Below are 20,496 nucleotides of genomic sequence, written 5' to 3' on the forward strand. Positions count from 1 at the left end.
CCTGTGACCGGTCTAGCAAATAACCTAGCTGTCATCATAGAGCCTTTGTCCAGTGACTGATGGAGGCAGATGCAGAGATCCATGGCCAGGCACCAGGCTGAGCTCCAGGCATCCAATTAATGAGAGAGAGGAGGGATTCTGCATGTGGGGGACATGGATATCATGATGGGAGGATGTTCAGAGATGACCGGCCACACTGGTGGAAGCCCATGAACTGTAGAATAGTGGCTATGTAGGCCCCATGGGACTGGACTAGACCCTCTGGATTCGGAAGATGGTTGTTTGGTTTGAACTGTTTGGGGGACACACAGGCAGGGGATCGGGAATGGTCCCTGGTGCATGGGCAGACTTTTGGGAAGCCAGTGCCCATGGTGTGGTGCTGTGGGATGGTCTGTATGTCAAATGTGTTGCTGATTGGTCAATAAATAAATCACTGATTGGCCCATGGCCAGGCAGGAAGTATAGGTGGGACTAACAGAGAGGAGAATTGAGAGAACAGGAAGCTGGGTGGGGGAGACACTGCCAGCCGCCATCAGGACAAGGAAAATGTAAAGTACCGGTAAGCCACAAGCCACGTGGCAAGGTATAGATTAATAGAAATGGATCAATTTAAGCTGTAAGAACAGTTAGCAAGAAGCCTGCCATGGCCATACAGTTTGTAACCAATATAAGTTTCTGTGTTTACTTGGTTGGGTCTGACAGCTGTGGGACTGGCAGGTGAGAGAGATTTGTCCTGACTGTGGGCCAGGCAGGAAAACTCTAGCTACAGTGTGGTGCTTTGCGTAGCCTTGGTACGGTGGGAAGGGGCTTGGACCTGCCTAGGCTCAGTGTGCTTGGCTCTGCTGACTCCCCATGGGAGACCTCGATTTGAGTGATGTGGGGTGACTTGGGAGAGAGGGATGGGGGTTTGGAGGAGGGAGGAGGTGGGATCTGTGGGTGGTATGTGGAGTGAGTAGAAAATTTCTCAGTAAAGAAAAATGAAAAAAAATAAGTAAGATAATACAAGAGACAGGAAAAAAATAAAATAAATTTTCATTTTACATACAAACCCCAGTTCCCTCTCCCTCCCCTTCTCCAATTCCCCGACTTCTTCCCATCCCACCCTCATTCACACCTCAGAGGGGATAAGACCTCCCTTGTGAAGTCAACAAATTCTGGCATACCAAGTTGAGGTAGGATCAAGCCTCTCCTCCCTGCATCAAGGCTCAGCAAGGTATCCCACTATAGGTAATGGACTCCAAAAAGCCAGTTCATGTACCTGAGATAAGTCCTGGTCACACTACCAGGGGCCCCACAAACAGATCAAACCACACAGCTGTCACCCACATTTAGAAGGCCTAGTTTGCTCCCATGCAAATTCCCCAACTGTCAGTCTAGAGTCCATGAGCTCCTACTAGCTTCGGTCAGTGGGTTTTGTGGTTTTTCCTATCATGATCTTGACCCCCCACCCCCACCCTGCCTTGCACATATGGCCCTTCATCCCTCTCTTCAACTGAACTTTAGGAGCTCAGTCCAGTGCTGTGGATCACTGTATCTACTTCCATCAGTTACTGGATGAAAGTTTTGTGGTGACAATAAGAGTAGTCACCAATCAGATTACAGGAAAAGGCAAGTTCAGGCACCCTCTCCACCATTGCTAGGTGTCTTTTGTGGATTCCTGGGAATTTCCCTGGCACCAGGTTTCTCCCTAATCCCAAATGACTCCTACTCTCAAGGTATCTCTTTATTGCTCTCCCTTTCCATCATTCCCCTAACTTGGTCATCTTGATCCCTCATATTCCCATCCCCTTCTCCTCCCTTCTACTCCCTCCCAGTTGATCCAGGAGAATTTAACTATTTCCCCTTCCTGGGGCCCTTCATGCTTGTCCCTTAGGGTCCTCCTTTTTACCTAGCTTTCCTGGGGTTGTAGACTGTAGCCTGGATATACTTTGATATGCATCTTATATCCATTTATGAGTGAGCACATATTATGTTTGTCTTTCTGGGTCTGGGTTACATTACTCCGAGTGATTTTTTTTCTAGGTACACCCATTTGCCTACAAATTTCATGATGTCACTCCACTGTTTTTTTTACCGCTGAGTAATACTCCATTGTGTAAATGTACCACATTTTCTTTTCCTTTCTTTTTTTTTTTTTTGTTTTTTTCAAGACAGGGTTTCTCTGTGTAGCTTTGGTGCCTGTCCTAGATCTCACTCTGTAGACCAGGCTGGCCTCTAACTCACAGAGATCTGCCTGGCTCTGCCTCCCGAGTGCTGGGGTTAAAGATGTGCACCACCACCACCACCTGGTGTACCACATTTTCTTTATCCATTCTTTGGTTGAGGGGCATCTACGTTGTTTCCAGGCTTCAGCTATTACAAATAATGAGCTATGAACAAAGTTGAGCAAGTGTCCTTGTGGTATAATTGAGCATACCTCAAACACTGTCCACTCTCACCTCTTACCTCTCTGCTATCCTGATCTACAATTCCAACAAATCTGTCTATAGTGCTCATCTCCATTCATTTTGTTTGGCATCCCCTGAGATTAACCAGGGGTTCATGTGAGAGTGTGGGTTTGGAGCTATGTGTTGGAGCCTGGTGGGCTCAGCAGAGCACTACAGCTAAAAGCAGTGATTCTTCTTGTACAATCCAACCACAGCCAACATTTGAGAGGTAAAAGGTGGGCCCTGTGAGCCTTTCCCTTTTCTAGACTGATTGTGGTCTAGTGTGAGGTCCAGGCAGGTCAGTACAGTTGCTGTTGGTTACTGATTACAACAGCTGTGTGGAGTCTAAAGAATGGCATGTCTTAGCCCTTCCTCTTCTTTCCATTCTTATTCTTTTTCCTCCTCTTCTTCCTCAGTGTTCCCAGAGCCATAGATGGGATGATGTAACTGACAATTTTAGGACTGAGACCACATACCTTACTTATTTTCTGCATCTGTGACAGCAAGGTTCCCTGCATCCTCCTGGGGTTAGTGTGTGTGTGTGTGTGTGTGTGTGTGTGTGTGTGTGTGTGTGTGTGTATGTGTGTGTGTAAGCATATTTAGCATGAGTTACAAAAGAACCACTTGTTTGATAGTAAAATGATAAGGCCACCATCTAGTGGTGAAAGCAGTACAGTTCGGCATGAACTCAGCCCTGGGCTGTTAGCAATGGGCTGACCACTGACTTCTTGAGACACCTTTTTCTTTTCAAAATCCAAGTCCCTGGAATGTGTCTCCCCAAGTCACAATTGCAGTATTTGGTTTCAGTTTGTCATGTGTTAACATTGGGAGGTTGGCATCTGAATTTAGCCTGTGATCATTTGTTTAAATATGTAGAGATTAGGCTGCCTGTCTTTTATCTGAAGGGATCACAACTCACTATGGGGTCAGATATTGGCATGCAGCATCATCCTAGATCCAATTCTGGTCTAGGCTGACAGCAAGAATGTGGAGAGGCTGTGTATATCAGGTCAAGGGCAGCCTGACAGCTGCAGATGCATGGAAGGCAGCCTGAGACCGAGTGTGAGGAACTGGTGCATTGGGGTGCAGTGTAGGGGAAGACCTTAGAGTGGAAGAAGCTAGAGGAATCAAAGCGATTGAATTTGGGGATACCAAGTGAGGACTGGGAAGTTGCACTGTGGAGCAAAAGCCATAAATGTCAAGGACCAAACTGATCTTCCATGTTTGCAAAGTGAGGAATCACTCAGTGCAGACCTGGCTGCAAAGGATAAGGCCAGATACTCCTTGGGATTCGAAAACTACTCACAGCCACATATTCCAGGCCAGGAGTCCTGGGAAAGTCACCAGTCAACAGCACAGTAGCAGGAAATGCTGGGTGGGAACACAGGAGGGAAGGGCACCAAGGTTGGATTAGTTTCTCTGCTGAACATAAGAAAACTGGCTTTGAATTTCTGCCGTGGATGTCTTACCCTTGTCAACAAATTTCAGATTATATGATTTGGAATAATTATTTATTTATTAAGAAATTTTCTATTCATTTTACATACCAACCACGGGTCCCCCCTCATCCCTCTTGCCACCCCCCAGCCTTCCCCCCAACCCACTCCCCATTCCCACCTCCTGCAGTCAAGATCTCTCATAGGGAGTTGGTAGAGCCTAGTGGATTCAGTTGAGACAGGTCCAAGGCCCTCCTCCCTGCACCAAGGTTGCACAGTGTCACATCTTAGGCATTGGGCTCCAAAAAATCCGCTCATTCACCAGGGATGGATCCTGATCCCCCTAACTGGGGGTGCCCCAAGCTAAACAATAGTCTTGCATATTCAGAGGGCCTAGTCCAGTCTCATGGGGGTTCCACAGGTATTGGTCCATAGTTCATAGGTTTCCACTAGTTTGGCTGGTCATCTCTGTACACTTTCCCATCATGATCTTGATGTCTCTTTCTCATAAAATTCCTCCTCTCTCTCATCAATTGGACTCCTGCGGCTCTGCCTGGCACCGGGACATGGATCTCTGCATCTGCTTCCATCGGTCACTGGATGAGGGCTATATGATGACAGTTAGGGTATTCAGCCATCTGATTACTAAAGTATGCCAGCTCAGGTACCCTCTCAACTATTGCCAATAGTCTATGGTGGAGTCATCCTTGTGGATTCCTGGGAACAGCCCCTAACACTCTGCTTCTCCCTATTCTCAAGGTGTCTTGATTTATCATGGTATCTCTTTCCTTGCTTTCCCACTCTGTCCTGATTGTGGTGGTATTGTGTTCCCCAAAATATTGTGCACCCTAATAAACTTACCTGGGGTCAGAGAACAGGACAGCAACAATATTAAACATAGAAGACAGGCAGTGGTGTCACACACCTTTAATCCCAGCATTCCAGAGGCAGAAATCCTTCTGGATCTCTGTGAGTTCAAGGCCACATTGGAAACATCCAGGCATGGTGACACATGTCTTTAATCCCAAGAAGTGAGCCTTTAATCCCAGGGAGTGATGGCAAAAACAGAAAGATATATAAGGCGTGGAGACCAGAAACTAGAAGCATTTGGCTGGTTAAGCTTTCAGGCTTTTAAGCAGCAGTTCAGCTGAGATTCATTCTGAATGAGGACTCAGAGGCATCCAGTCTGAGGAAACAGGATCAGCTGAAGATCTGGCTAGGTGAGGTAGCTGTGGCTTGTTCTGCTTCTCTGATCTTCCAGCATTCACCCCAATACCTGGCTTCAGGTTTGATTTTATTAATAAGACTCTTTAAGATTCATGCTACACCTGTTCCAGCTCAAACCTCCCATTTTCTTATGTTCTCATCTTCCATTCCTTGTCCATTACCCCCCTACACACACACACACACACACACACACACACACACACACACACACACACACACACTTCCATTTTTCTCATGTAGATCTCATCTATTTATCCATCTCTGGGCTATGTATGTGACCATCTTACACCTGTCAGAATGGCTAAGATCAAAAAGCTTATGTTGGAGAGGATGTGGAGCAAGGGCAACATTCCTCCACTGTTGGTGGGAATGCAAACTTGTACAGCCACTTTGGAAATCAGTATGGCAATTTCTCAGAAAATGGGGAATCAATCTTCCTCAAGACCCAGCTATACCACTCTTGGACATATACCCAAGGAATGCTCAATCATGCCACAAGGACACATGTTCAACTATGTTCATTGAAGCATTATTCGTAATAGCCAGTACCTGGAAACAACCTAGATGCCCCTCAACTGAAGAATGGATAAAGAAAATGTGGTACATATATACAATGGAGTACTACTCCACAGAGAAAAACAATGACATCATGAGGTTTGCAGGCAAATGGATAGAACTAGAAAATATCATCCTGAGTGAGGTAACCCATACTCAGAAGGACAAACATGGTATGTGCTCACTCATAAGTGGATACTAGATATAAAGCAAAAGATGACCAGACTTCAATCCATGGCTCCAGGGAAGCTACCTAGTTAGGAAGACCCTAGAAAGAGCGCATGGATTGCCCAATGATGGAGAAGTGGATGAGATCTACATGAGCAAACTGAGGGTGAGGAGGGTAATGAAGGACAAAGAACGGGGGATGAGAGCTTAGAGGAGTGGGAGGTTCGAGCTGGAACGGGAGCATGGTGGGAAAGCAAGGAAAGAGATACCATGATAAATCAAGACACCTTGAGAATAGGGAGAAGCAGAGTGTTAGGGGCTGTTCCCAGGAATCCACAAGGATGACTCCACCATAGTCTACTGGCAATAGTCAAGAGGGTGCCTGAACTGACCTACTCTGGTGATCAGATGGTTGAATACCCTAACTGTCATCATACAGCCCTCATCCAGTGACTGATGGAAGCAGATGCAGAGATCCACAGCCGGGTCCCAAGTGGAGCTCCAGAAGTCTAGTTGATGAGAGAGAGGAGGATTATATGAGCAAGAGATATTGAGACCATGATTGGAAAAAGCACAGAGACAACTAGTCAAACTAGTGGAAACGCATGAACTGTGAACCAATAGCTATGGAACCCCCATGGAACTGGACTAGACTGTAGCTAGAGTTTTCCTGCCTGGCCCACAGTCAGGACAAATCTTTGTCACCCCGCCAGTTCCACAGCTGCTCAGACCCAACCAAGTAAACACAGAGACTTATATTGCTTACAAACTGTATGGCTGTGGCAGGCTTCTTGCTAACTGTTCTTACAGCTTAAATTAATCCATTTCCGTAAATCTATACCTTGCCACGTGGCTCGTGGCTTACCAGCATCTTCACATGCTGCTTGTCCTGGCAGTGACTCCTTCTGCCTTCCTGTTCTTTCTTTTCTCCTCTCTGTTAGTCCCGTCTATACTTCCTGCCTAGTCACTGGCCAATCAGTATTTTATTTATTGACCAATCAGAGCAACGCATTTGCCATACAGAACATCCCACAGCACTAGACCCTCTGGGTAAGCAAGACAGTTGTTTAGCTTGAACTGTTTAGGGGGGCCCCCAGGCAGTGGGATCAGGACCTGTCCCTAGTGCATGAGTTGACTTTTTGGAGCCTAGTGCCTATGGTGAGACACTTTGTGCAATCTTGGTGCAGGGATGAGGGGCTTGGACCTGCCTCAACTGAATGTACCAGGCTCTGCTGACTCCTCAGGGGAGACCTTGCCTTGGAGGAGGCGGGAATGGAGGGTGGGTTGGGGGGGAGGCTGGGGGCGGGAGGAGGGAGGACTGGGGAATCTGTGGTTGGTATGTAAAATGAATAGAAAATATCTTAATAAAAAAGAATTTAAAAATTCTATTATTAGTTCTCTTTGTGTGTGTCTCTTGGTCTGTCACACACACACCATTATATAGACACACTCTGTGTATGTGCCTCAAATATTGTCCATTCTCACTTCCTACCTCTCTGCTATCCTGCTCCACAATTCCAACTAATCTCTCTGTTGTGTTCATCTCCATTCATTTTGCTTGGGACACACTGAGATTGACCAGGGCCACATTGAGACTGTGGGTTTGGAGCTATGTGCTGGATCCTGGTTGGCTCAGCAGAGGACTACAGCTAAAGGCAGTGATTCTTCTATAATCCATCCATTGCCAACATTTGAGGCGTAAAGGGTGTGCCCTGCGAGCCTTTCCCTTTCCTAGACTGATTGTGGTCTAGTGTGAGGTCAACGCAGGTCAGTACAGTTTCTGTTGGTTACTGATTACAATAACTGTATGGACTCCTTCCTCCCCTTTCCCTTCTTATTCCCTTTTCTTGTCCTCCTCCCAGTGTTCCCAGAACCACAGATGGGATGCTGTAACTGGCGTTTTTAGGGTTTGGATCACACACCTTATTTTCTGCATCCGGGCAGCCAATAGTCTCTTGCATTCACCACTGCAGTGAAATTTTTTTTTCTTATATTTTATGTAAAAGCGCCATTAGCGTTACTCCCAAACGAACTTGTTTGAGTTAGTTTAATGACAAGACCACCATCTAGTGGTGAGAGCGGTACAGCGCGGAACGAACTCAGCACTGGGCTGTTAGCAATGGGCAGACCACCAACTTCTGGAGACACCTATTTCATTTCAAAACCCAAGTTCCCGAAATGTCTCTCCCCAAGGCACAGTTGCAGTATTTTGAGTTGGCTTGTCAGGTTTGTGTTGGAGATGGGACGCTGGCATCTTAATTTAGCCTATTATCGTTTTGTGTAAGTTGTAGACCAGGAGGCTGGTAGTCAAGTTGAGGTTTGGCTGCCTGTCTTTTATCCGAAGGGTTCAGACTCACTGTGGGGCTCAGATATCCGGGTGCAGCGTTCTCATAGATGCAGTTCTGGTCTAGGCTGGCAGCAAGCATGTGGGGAGGCTGTGCAGAGCAGGTCCAGGGCAGCCTGACAGCTGGAGCTGTGTGGAAGGCAGCCTGAGACCGAGTGGGAGGGACCGGGCTCACAGAGGCGGGGACACACAGCAGGAAACAGCTGTTGGGAAGATGTGGCCCATTGGCTGGGTGTAAAGGAAGCGAAAGCGTGGGAGGGGTTGGAGGACTGAAGTAAACGAAAACTGGGACACAATGTGAGCCGGGGAAGTTGGAGAGGAACCAAAGCCAGCAGTACCGAATGCCCATCCCTGTCGTTGCTTGGGGGCTGGCACGGTGGGGATTCTCATGGTGCAGACCCGGGTGAGGAGGACACGGCGGGGTGTCGCGGGGACACGAAACCTCCCCGGAGCCGCAGTCGCCGCGCGGGGCGGCCTAGGAAAGTCACCAGTCAGCAGCGCAGTGGCGGGAACCGCAGCCCGGCGGCCCTGGAACCTCCCAGGTCAGAGGAGCTGCGGGGCTGGGACACGGGAGGGGAGGGACCGGGGTGCGAGCAGTTTCTCTGCTGTTCATAAGGAAGCCGGATCTGTAGTTCTGCTGTGGATGTCTTTCCCTATGGTGTGTTTTAAATCATATGGAATAAGCCTGTTTTTTGCTTTCAATTAATCTTCTGATTGCTAAAACATTCTTGTAAAAATAATCTAATCGGATATTTGAATGTATCTGTTAAGATTTGCAAGCACGATTCTCTTTGCAATGATGGAAACGACAAAGCTCTTGAAGTTTACAATCATCCATACTAACTTCCGTGTTGTATCATTTCCCTACTCAAGAGCGTGGCACATTTACCCGGAGAGTTGGATTCGCTGAGATTTAGATAATAGTCATGAAAGGAACGCCTGCAAATTTCATTGAATCTGAAAGTACATTTTTTTTGCGAGTTCCACAATATACTTGTAAGCATTAACTTTCAAAAGTAAACTTTTATCTACCATTAATTTTCCATCTGAGACATATGCACACTGGGTTGTAAATACAGCATTCTGAAAAGTGTCTTTGCCAGACCTGGTCGCCCATGCCTTTAATCCTCAGAAGGCAGAGGCAGGTGGATGCAGTCTGTTGGAGGCTGGCAATGTATACATAGTGACTTCAGGAACAGCCAGCACTACACAGAAAAAGCCTGTTTCAGGGGAAAATATAAAACAACAACAAAAAGATATTTGAATGCATTATAATGTAGAATTATATTAGAAAACACCCTTTGAATAATTACAATAAGTCATCTATATCAGAAAAAATGTCTACAATAGTCTTTTGTCTCCTTAGTCCAAGAAAAACACTCTGTCCATGGACACATGACCAAACTGTGATTTTTTTTTTTTTTTTTTTTTTTTTTGGTTCTTGTGTTTTCTGTGTTTGAGACCTGAACTCACAGTGTTACTCTGTCTAGCCCAGAACTCACCATGTAGACCAGGCTGGACTGTAAAACACAGAATTCCACCCACCTGTTTCTCTCAAATGCTAGGATTAAAGGTGTGCACCAACAGGATGATTCAAACTTTTTTTTTTCCTTTGTGCTCTGTGGACAGCCAGTGGTGTGACTGTAGACTTCTCCCGGGAGGAGGGGCAATGCCTGGATCCTGCCCTGAAGGCTTTGTACTAGCACTGGATGTTGCAGAATTGCAGCAGAATGGTTTCTGTGGCTGAGAATTATTTGCTTGCAGTCTCCCTCAGTATCTCTTGACAAATTAATCTGCCAGTGTGTGAGCTTTGTGTGGATGAGTCTCACATCCCATAGAATAAAGTGAAATCCTCAAAGGAAAAAAGAAAATTTCCATGAAATGTTCTCTCTTCTTTGTGTGTGTCCCTTTGGGAGGTGTAAGGCTTCATCACTATTGGTCCATGATCAATACAGAACCTCACTAGTATATAATATTCTCTCCCCAAATCATTCAGTACGATTTCTGCCCGAGTTTTAACCGAGCTGTGACTGGAAGTGGGATTCAAGTTACTATAACTAAAAATGCTTTCTAATTGTTTTCTGTATTCTGACCCTGCAGGACAGTTGGGGAATCATTTCTATAATCCTGTTTTTAGTTTTTTCTTCATCTCCTGAGCACAGTCCTGTGTTAGAAATCCAGGTGCTTCCTGAACAATCTCTTTCCCATGTGCAGGGCTCACTGATCACATGACCTGCTCACCTGTGCTGCAGAACAAAGTGGCCTGGAAGGAGAGAGGAGACAGTAGCTAAGAATCCAGGTATGGTGGAGACGATGGTGAAGGAGTGGAAAGGGGATCAAGTGAATGTGGAAGTGGGATATAAAATCAGTTTTGCTACATTCTGTTTCACTAGAAATAATTCTGGAGACTCCCACTGAGAAAAATCTCCTCAGGATTATCCTAATGAGCAGACTTTCTACAGAAGAATTGATAATGGAGTCAAATACAATTTTATTTGACTATGCATGTGAGTGACGCTGTCCTTACTCATTCACATCACTGATCATGTTTTCATGCCATTATTAAATCATTTTTATTTCTTTGATTTTAATATATTATAAAAGTAATGAAAATTAATACCTTTACGGTTGGTTATTATATTCAGAGTTTTTGAGCTTTTGGTATTCTAGCACATTCTCTATCTTTTTAGGTTAATGTCTCCATTCCTGAAAATAATGCCAACAGTGTTTTGATAAGAATCAGCAAGTATATTTACAGCCTGCTAAACTCCATCTATACTGTCTTGTATTGTCTGTTGGCAATAAGGATCAATATTTAGAATGCAGTAGGGACTTATGCTGATTTAGTAAAGTACTGGTTGTAGTTTCTCCTCCAAGATCCATGCCTTTACTAGCCCTGGGGAAATAGGCTAGGTTTCCAGTACCAGCCATGATTTCTCTCTGGTTGAGAGGGTCTTAATCCAATTAGAAGCTGTTGATTACCACCAAGGTCTGTGTACCACTCTTACACCGTTAGGGCTATCATGCAGTGCAGATCATTGTTGTGGTTCATAGGCATCATAGCTGGGCAGGACTGTTGACTGGCTCCCACCTTTGGAAAGTTGCATGTTGCCTTCTGATACCATGAAAGCTAGTCCCCAGGGAGGAGGCGTTGAGGTCATGTCCAGCTGGAGTTCTCTTGGATTTGTGTCTGTAATATGTGGCTTCTTCAACATTAGGGACTCAACTACTTCTAGGAGGAAACCATGGGCAACAGCAATACTTTGTAATATTTGGAAGTCTCTTGGACAAGTGTGACCAACAACTTCAAAGCAGGCTTCTTACACCTGGTGTTGGTCATTTTGTTAGAAATTCTATGGCTCTTCTGAGGAGAATCATCAGTTCATTTGGGAGATTTTCGTTTATACTTAAAAGTGTCTCTTACAGAGACAGATGTATTATAGGCATTTTTTGATGGATGGATAAGAATCAAGGAATAGATGGATTCCTTATGAATTTTCCAGACATCCTTACTGTTATTTTATCTTCCTTCTTCTGTGTTCATATCTATCCCTTCTGCCTAGTTAAATCCTCAACCTTGTTTTTCCATTTCCTCCTTCAGATCACTTGGTCCCTGTTACTCCATCTCTATTACTCACCCACACCCAACAGTGATCTCTTTTCACTTTTCTGGTTACTACAGTCACTCCAAGTTGCGTACGCACATCTGAAGATTTGTAGCTGGGAACTTCTCTGATAGAGATCATGCATTGTTTCTTTCTGGGGCCAGGTTACCTCACTCAATATGATCTTTCGTAAGTCAATCTATTTACCTGCAGAGCTCAGGATTTTAATTTTCTTTACAGCTGAAGAGTATTCCACAGCGTATATGTGCCACACTTTCACTTATCTATTTGTCAGTTGAAGGACATTTAGGTTGTTTCCATTTTGTAGATATTGTAAGTAGAGCAGCAATGAACATGGGTGAGGAAGTGTCTGTGGAGCAGGATGTCAAGTCTTTGAGCTTGTACAAAGGAATGGAACAGCTGGGTCATGTGCTGAATTTATTTAACTTCAGGGTTTGTTTACTTGAGGATTGTCTAGTTTGATTTTCAGTATGGCGAGTTTTTTTGTTTATGGCATTTTTATTTCCTATGGTTTTGTTTATGTTGTTGCTGGTTGGCTTATTGGTAGTATTCTTCCTTCTTTTTGAGAAATAGTAGTTTGTTGTCTTGCCCATTGATGATTACTCTCCAGTTCTCCTGTATTTCTCTCTTCTTTACATGAAATTTATTATTTCCCATGTTCTCATGGATGATTCTCTGTCACTCCTGTGTATGTTTTGCCTCTGATTTATTACCCGAGTGCTGCTTTAGTGAAATCAATTGTGTTAATTGGTGACTATCTTGAAATGCACTTATGTCCCCATCAATTTTAAGAGAGTCGTTTACTTTGTGCTACTGGATACTTGATGGTGATTTTCTCTTCAAGCTTCAAATGTCTTTCCATGCTCTCCTTCCTGGTTTTGGGATCATTGACTGGACACCTGGTAGAATTCTATTGCTTGGGTCTTTTCATGTGGTTTGACATTGTTCTCTAACAGCTTTTAGTATTAATTTTAACTCTTCTATTTTGACCCCTTGATTTGAAAGGGAAGTGTCCATCTATTAATTGTTCCTGAAAGAGAAATTCAAAGAAGAGAAACAGTAAGAAATGGCTGATTCTCCAGTAAACATGTCGCAGGTCAGTGGTTGTTTCCACTCTTTATCTAAATCTGTTATACTTCGATGTATCAAAGGCCTTTAATTTTCTGCTTCTGATAATTTTAAAAAAATTTATTATGAGTAATTCTGCAGAGAGACAAACAACAAAATCACACACTGAAATTAAGCAGACCCAAAGACTATGCAACTCAATGTCCTTTTATACAGTTAGAGTCATCATAGGGAACAGAAGCTCTGGAGCCTCACATGGGATTTTGTATTTTCACAGTCAAATATATTGTGATTTCCTTATCTACCACCAAAACCCCAAAAACCTTTGACAGAATTAGAACTAGAAAAGAACTTAGTTTTATATCCTTTTCCATAACTGGTGTTCATTATCCGCATTCAGACCCTGATAATTTAACTTTTCCTGTTCTCTCGGAGTTCTCCATGTTATATTGTGTCCACATATACATTGTTTCTATATACATATATTATTGGGTAGACTCTGCATATGAATGAAAATGTGGTGTCTCCTTTCTAAAAGTGTATGACTGCACTTAATATTATACATTTTTGGGTCCATCCATTTTCCTCCAGATTCTTATATTTTTTTTCTCTTCACCTGAGTTGTTCTCCATTTTATTCAGTTTTCATTATTCATTCATCTGTTGATAAATAATTATTCTGATTCCAGTACTTTTCCTTTGGTGATTAAAACACAAGTAAACATGGGGTATAACTATCTCGTAGTGGGATGTGTTGTTCTCTGAGTATACGGCCAGGAGTGAAAGAACTGGGTCATCTGTTACTTCTCGCTTCAGTTTTTTCATTATCTCCAAACTGATTCCCACAATGGTTGTATTAATTTGTACCATCCCTTCATCAACAGTGAAAAAGGTCTTCTTTCTCTCCATATCCCCTGGAAAATTTACTGTCAGGTTAGTTGATGACAGCCATTCTACCTAGGGTGAGGCAGTATTTCTGAGTAGTTTTAATTTTTGTTTCCATGGTGGCCTTTTTGGGATCCTGAACACTTTTGCAATGTTTATTGGCCATTTGAGGTCCTGTCTTTAAAAAGTGTCTATTTCGTTCATTTGACCATTTATTGACTTGCAGTTTTATTTCCTCGGTATTTAGTTAATTCTTGCTATGAGCCGTATCCAAAATGTCACTGATACAGCTATACCTTAAACATTTTCTGATGTGTTTTTGGACTTCCCTCAATTTTTATTGCTCTTTGGGAGTGTAGTGACATATTCTTCAAAACTTCTGAAATTGTTATTTGTCTCTATTGGCTTATGCATATTATTAGGAAAATTTTGGATTATAGCAAATATGTCTGATGCAGATTTTTTTTATCTGTTCTTAGTGGCCCAAATATTCTCATAAAATTAATTCAATAGACTACTTCTCTTATATGTTAATGTTAAAATGACAGTATACAGTGCTGTTACAATTCTTGTTAGGGTGGAAAAAAAACTAAATTTTGGGCTATAAAATCAGTCCTATATTCTGTCTCCTATCCCTACCCCTTGCTATTTAATGGAATAGCATTGTACCTAGAGTTTAAACATCACAACTGAGCCTGTTAGAATAGAGTCATGTAAGGCCTAAATATACACAGGACTGTTTTGGGTTTTAGCATGATCTATAGGAACAGCATTTAAAGCACATTTCCTCATGAATTTTCCTTCTGAGACATGTCTGCTGTGATCCTGTGTAACATAAACACAGTATCCAATAAAAGATAGATAACTGTGTGCAGACCTTAAATGTATTTCTTGTTTCATGTATACTGCTTGTAAGACTATTGTTTTATCCTGTTTTCACAGAGTTAGAACATTCGTGAGAGAATGACTGTATTAGAAATCATCTTTTTGAGTAATTACCTTAGCTCACCTACATTCCATCTCCTTATATCTAGGAAAGCACATCCAGGTAACAAATGGTCAAACCATACTTCTTTGTTTCAGGGTCTGTTGACATTCAGGGATGTAGCTGTGGACTTCCCCCAGGAGGAGTGGGAATGCCTGGACTTTGCTCAGCAGTCTTTGTACATTGATGTGATGTTGGAGAATTACAACAACCTGGTCTTTGTGGGTGAGAATATTTTGCTTGTAGAATTCCTAACCCATCTTTTGTTTGTTGACTTCATAGGATGTAAAAATCTGTTCATCTGTCCTGAAAAAGATACAGGAGATAAGGCAAAATTTAGTAGTAGGCAAAAACTTTTTTATGCTATTTAGTTTTCTCTTTCCATTTCCCATTCCAGAGGTGTTATCCACCCTTCATTTTGGTTCCAAGATTCATCCATAAGCTCAGTAGCATATAATATTTCCACTCATATCTTTAAGCTCTATGTCCATTATTGCAATTGATATGATTTTAGTTGTGAAAAAAATTCAAAGATATACACACTGAAAATACTAAATATACTGAAGACTTTGACAACAGATATCAATCAAAAAATCTTGCCTAAATTCCTCTGCTTTTTGTTTTCATGTACTGAGCTCAGTACAGTCTTAAGACTCCTGTATTCTTTCTAAAAGTTCTAGCATGGGTCATGGGCTGCCTCAAAGAACATGTGGATTATGTATTAGAGGTAGGCGTGATCACCTGTCTGGAAAGAATGAGATTGCCCTGGAATGTGGAGAGGAGAGAGTAGCCACAACTAGGGTGGGCTCGTGAATGAACAGGAGAACAGTGAAGGCTTCAGGTGAAAGAGAAAGCAAGAGCTGAGAATGGTTTTGTGATATTCAATTCCAGTTGAAAGGATTCCCGATCATTTAACTTAGTGTAGTGCCTGGCTCCAGGATTTATCAGTCTGTTGTAATAGCTGTTAGAAGGATTGTGCCTATTGCACTTGAACTATGGTGACTTAATACTAGTACAAAATGAGTTTTATTTGATTCTGCTGAAATCAGATTGAAATAATTTTACAAAATTTAAGTCTAACATGAGTTCATGAAGTAGGATTATTCTGTAATTGCATTCCTTATATGTATATCTTCATATTATATCCTTCATTTTCTTCCCAGTGGAGAATACACAGATACCCTTCTGGGAAATAATCCCAGGGGTCGGTATATAAAGTGGACTTGAGAATAATCCTATGAGGAAAGTTAAGAAATATATAGCAGTGTGTGGAGACAGTGGAGGTTAGAAATAAGCAATAGATGCCCATGACAGCCCTGCCTCAAACGATCTAGAGTCTCTGATGTCTTCTAGAATTCTGTCTTTGCATCCATTACATTTGAAGAATCTAGTGTGCTTTTCTAGATAGAAAAATAAACCCTTTGATGCTTTTAAGTAAGACTTTAATCTTGAAAGGAATTGGGTCTTCTGAACAGTATCACTTAGTATAACCTAGGATTAGATTAAACTACTCTGCATTAATTTCTGAGAAGAAATATTTAAAGATAGAGACATGTATTCTAAATGTAATCACTCAGTCAGCTCTATCCCAAAGCTAATTCTTTTTTTTTCCAAAGGTTTATTTATTTATTATAGTGTTCTGCCTGCATTTATGCCTGCAGGCCAAAAGAGGGCACCAGATCTCATTGCAGATGTTTGTGAGCCGCCATGTGGTTGCTGGGAATTGAACTCAGAACCTCTGCAAGAGCAACCAGTGCTCTTAACCCCTGAGCCATCTCTCCAGCCCCCAAAGCTAATCCTTGGCTTTCAATTCTTTTTTACATCTTTTTCCCAGTTAGAGATTTTTAAAAAAGATGAGATATCTGTTATAAATCACTGACCTTTGGAGGCTGTCATGCTGTTTTTATGAGAATCCATATAATTAAAATGAATGAAAAATGTCCATTATTGGGAGTTCTAATCTAAATAGTTCCAGGTTCATTTATCTTAAAAGTGAACTTAGGGAGACAGTCATTTGTCACATGTTTATTATTGTAACAAGTCCTATTAATCTGAATTGTACTTATTTTCAGAGAGCTATTGCAAATGTCATTCTGTCCATCAACATGTGAAGACTGAAACAGAGTCTTGTCAGTGTACTGAGCTTGGCAAAGTGCTTTATGACCCCTCCACAAGTGCACCTCATAAAACAGGTGAAACTATAGAAAACTCTAATAACTCAAGATGCAACAACAATCACAGGCATGCCTCTATTGACTCATCTCATCCAGATAAACATGAAAGCATGCACACTGGAGAAGAACCTTGCAAATCTAAAAACTGTGAGAAATCTTTAAATTTGTGTTCCAATATTACTCAGGATCAGAGACTGTACACTGCAAAGAAAGAGCACAGGCAGGGAGAATATGATGACTATTTCAGCTCTACATACAGTCTTTTGCAACAACCAATCTACATTGGAGAGACACCACACCAGTGTGGGAAATGTGGGAAATGCTTCAAGACTGCCTGGTATCTCAGTGTACATCAGAGAATTCATACTGGAATTAAACCCTACAAGTGCAACGTTTGTGAAAAATCCTTTACCCAGAGTTCAAGTCTTAAAATACATCAAAGACTTCATACTGGGGAGAAACCTTACAAATGCAAAGAATGTGGAAAGTCATTTCCTCAGCTGTCAGCATTTCATAGCCATCAGAAATTACATACTGGAGAGAAACCTTACAAATGTAAGGAATGTGACAAATCCTTTACAAATTGCTCACATCTTAAAAGACATCAGAGAGTTCATACTGGAGAGAAACCTTACAGATGTAAGGAATGTGACAAGTCCTTTACCCGGGACTCACATCTTAGAAGACATCAGAGAGTTCATACTGGAGAGAGACCTTACAGTTGTAAGGAATGTCACAAATCTTTTACTAGGTGTGAATATCTTAGAGCACATCAGAAAATTCATACTGGAAAGAAACCTTACAAACGCAAACTATGACATATTCTATATACATATTGCAAGACTTAGAAGACTTCAGAAAATACATACTAGAATGAAAAATAGCATTGTAAATAATGTGATATAGCATTTATTTGCTATTTTCTCCTTACAAATCACAACAGTATATATAATAGAAACATAAAGACAAGAAACTTGTGAAAGCCTTTAATGAGGTTTAAATCTTAGGAAATATCACAGAGTTTATGCCAAAATAAAATTCTCCAAATGTTACTCTAGTAAAAGCTTCTTATTTCTTTTAATGTGTACGTGTGTTTTGCTACTGAGAGCTGCTGGTAGCAAAAGGCCATGGGAGTATACAGCAAGTGACAACTAGTGTTCAGAAGATCATCCTGTCAGAACCAAGGATTCTGGTGGAGGAAACCATCATGCAAGGCGTTTTGGAATAACTGCCTTTTGAATGAATTGGCTGTTTCTTGTTGTAAACTTCTTATGCAATAACAGCTATGATATCTTCCCATTACCATGCATTTTCATAAAATGTATATATGTAATCTCATGACTACATCTCAATCTATGGGCACATACATCTGTGGGTGGTCAGGAAGATAACTTTTCATTTATCTGTATAATTTGATATATAGAAAATATACTAGGATATGATTCATAGCCAGATCCATTTTCCCGTGATACTGTAGACACTTAGAGCCCGCTTTGTTCTATTTGCTCAGACTAACACAGAGAATAATAATTTCTCCTCAGTCTAACACAAACTGCACACGTTTAGCTCATTTTTACCTCAGAGCAAATTCAAACTAGACTAAAGCCCTTTTGATATGGATCCTAAGTTTAAAACTTTACAGTTATACAATAGGTCAAAGCCACAGGTGTCTAACACAAAACACCCTAAGAAAAGCCTGCCAATTCTTCACCTGCCAAGTCTGCTGATAAAAAGCTGTGTCTCAGAGTTTGTGGCACTGAGCACTGCCCCCCCTCCCTCTAGTCCTGAAACCTTGGAACCTTGTGTTACTATGGTAATGACTCTGTTCCTTATCATCTATTCTGGAAATGTGCTATGACCTTGAGAGTTTTGAAACTTCTCAGGATGGCAAGGAGTCTCCTGTTAGAAATATGAGGAGTCAGGCAAGAGAGGAGCTAAGAATGAGAGCAGAAAAAAAAAAAAAAGTAGAACTAAGTGTCATGAATTGTGGCACAGGTGTGTGGTTTCACAAGGATCCATAGAAAGAAGACTCAAAGGCACCTTAAGAATGAATTTAGCCTTTCATGGCTGCAGGGGGTTCCAGTCTCTAAGGATTGAAGCACTTTCCCTTTGCCCAGGGCATTTTTATTTTTCTCAATATTTACACTTTAGCAAGTTGATTTCCTTATACTCAAAACAACCTGAAGGAGCTCCCAGAAATACAATGCCAAGTGCAAATTCCTCCATTTATCAGGTATCACAGTTTTCCGGGTTTCCTGAAGGAAGTTTTACATAGGCCTTTGTATCCTTGGGAGACTCAGAAACAAGATTCACATAGGGTGACAAGAGAAACAAAAGGTATTGGTTAAACAAAAGCTGGATTAGGGCTAGGTGCTACTCTGGAGACAGGCCAGGAGTAGCTCAGCAGGAATGAGGCCACATCTAAGAACTAAGCTAGAACAAAGAGGACAGGGGAGAAATGGAGGAGAGAGTTGAACAGAAGCTGTAGATTTAGAATTAGCTTACTTAGAACAATGAAGAAAATGGACTGAAAGCACAGTGTATGTGGATTCTTTAATATTCCAAAGATTAGATTTCCAGCTGGTTGTAGATTCTCCTGCAGACCCTAAGAGAAGGTTATTTGGGGCTGGACCTAAAAAGCTCTTGTTGCTTTGCCTGCTTGTTTTACTGTGCACAACATGTAGGCCTGGTGCCCCTGGAGGTCAGAAGGATTATCAGATCCTCTGAAGCTGTTCACTGAAGGTTCTGTCCCTGAAATGCATTCAATTTGACAGATCCTTTGCCTAGTTCTGAAACACATTAAAAAAAAAAAAAAATTCATGGTGGCCCACCCCCCTACCCCCACTCCAGGAGGTATTTTCCATTCTGGTGGTGGGATGGGGGAAGTGGAGATGGTGACAAGGGGGAGGTGGCCGGGAAGGGGTGGGGTTGGGGGGTGGGTGGGGCATCCTGCCTATCTGGGTTCTCAAGTCTCCATCCTGAGGAAGCTAGGCTGCACTGGCTTGGCAGGAGCCCAGGACGGCATTCCTTACAGTGGGACTTGCTCTGTCGCTGACTGAGCTGCCCCGGCCTGTCCTGCCTGGCCACAGGTGTCCTCCATGAGGCCGCTCTGAGTGTCCCCCACAGTATCCAGTGCTGTAGCTAGAGTTTTTCTCTCTGGATCCCGCCAAGCCCCTGCAATCCCGTAGCCCACTTATAAAATAAACATACAGACGCTTATATTATTTAAACTGCTCGGCCATTAGCTCAGGCCTACATTGTCTAGCTCTTACTCTTATACTCAGCCCATTTTTGTTAATCTATATGTCGCCACGTGTTCCGTGGCTTTACCTGTTGCCTCTACATGATGCTCCCTGGACGTCGGGTTGGCGACTATCCCTCTCTGACTTCCTGCTCTCTCAATTCTCCTCTCTGCAGGACAAGGAGAGAGGAGAATGCTGAAAAATAAAGGCTGAGGTGAGAGGAGACGCTGCCAGCTGTCATGATGAGAAGCAGATGTTAAGATACCGGTACGCCACAAACCACGTGGCAACTTATAGATTAATAAAAAGGGGTTGATTTAAGATATAAGAACAGTTAACAAAAAGCGTGTCACGGCCATAC

The 20,496-nt window shown here is 42.4% G+C and overlaps 1 long non-coding RNA gene and 1 pseudogene across 1 annotated transcript; one reads left to right on the forward strand and one right to left on the reverse strand.

The window, feature by feature from the left end:
- The window catches only part of LOC128124430 (zinc finger protein 420-like), a 35,251-nt pseudogene extending 17,306 nt beyond the window's left edge, over positions 1–17,945 (forward strand).
- Positions 9,103–14,835, reverse strand: LOC128124432 (uncharacterized). The gene is made up of 2 exons (XR_008222850.1): positions 14,734–14,835; positions 9,103–12,812 (listed from the first exon to the last, which is right to left on the reverse strand). It is a non-coding gene; the product is annotated as an uncharacterized LOC128124432 (long non-coding RNA).
- Positions 17,946–20,496: the final 2,551 nt, after the last annotated feature.

Source organism: Peromyscus californicus, unplaced genomic scaffold (assembly GCF_007827085.1).
Source record: "Peromyscus californicus insignis strain IS unplaced genomic scaffold, ASM782708v3 Scaffold_4__1_contigs__length_199733344, whole genome shotgun sequence".
Lineage (NCBI taxonomy): Eukaryota > Metazoa > Chordata > Mammalia > Rodentia > Cricetidae > Peromyscus > Peromyscus californicus.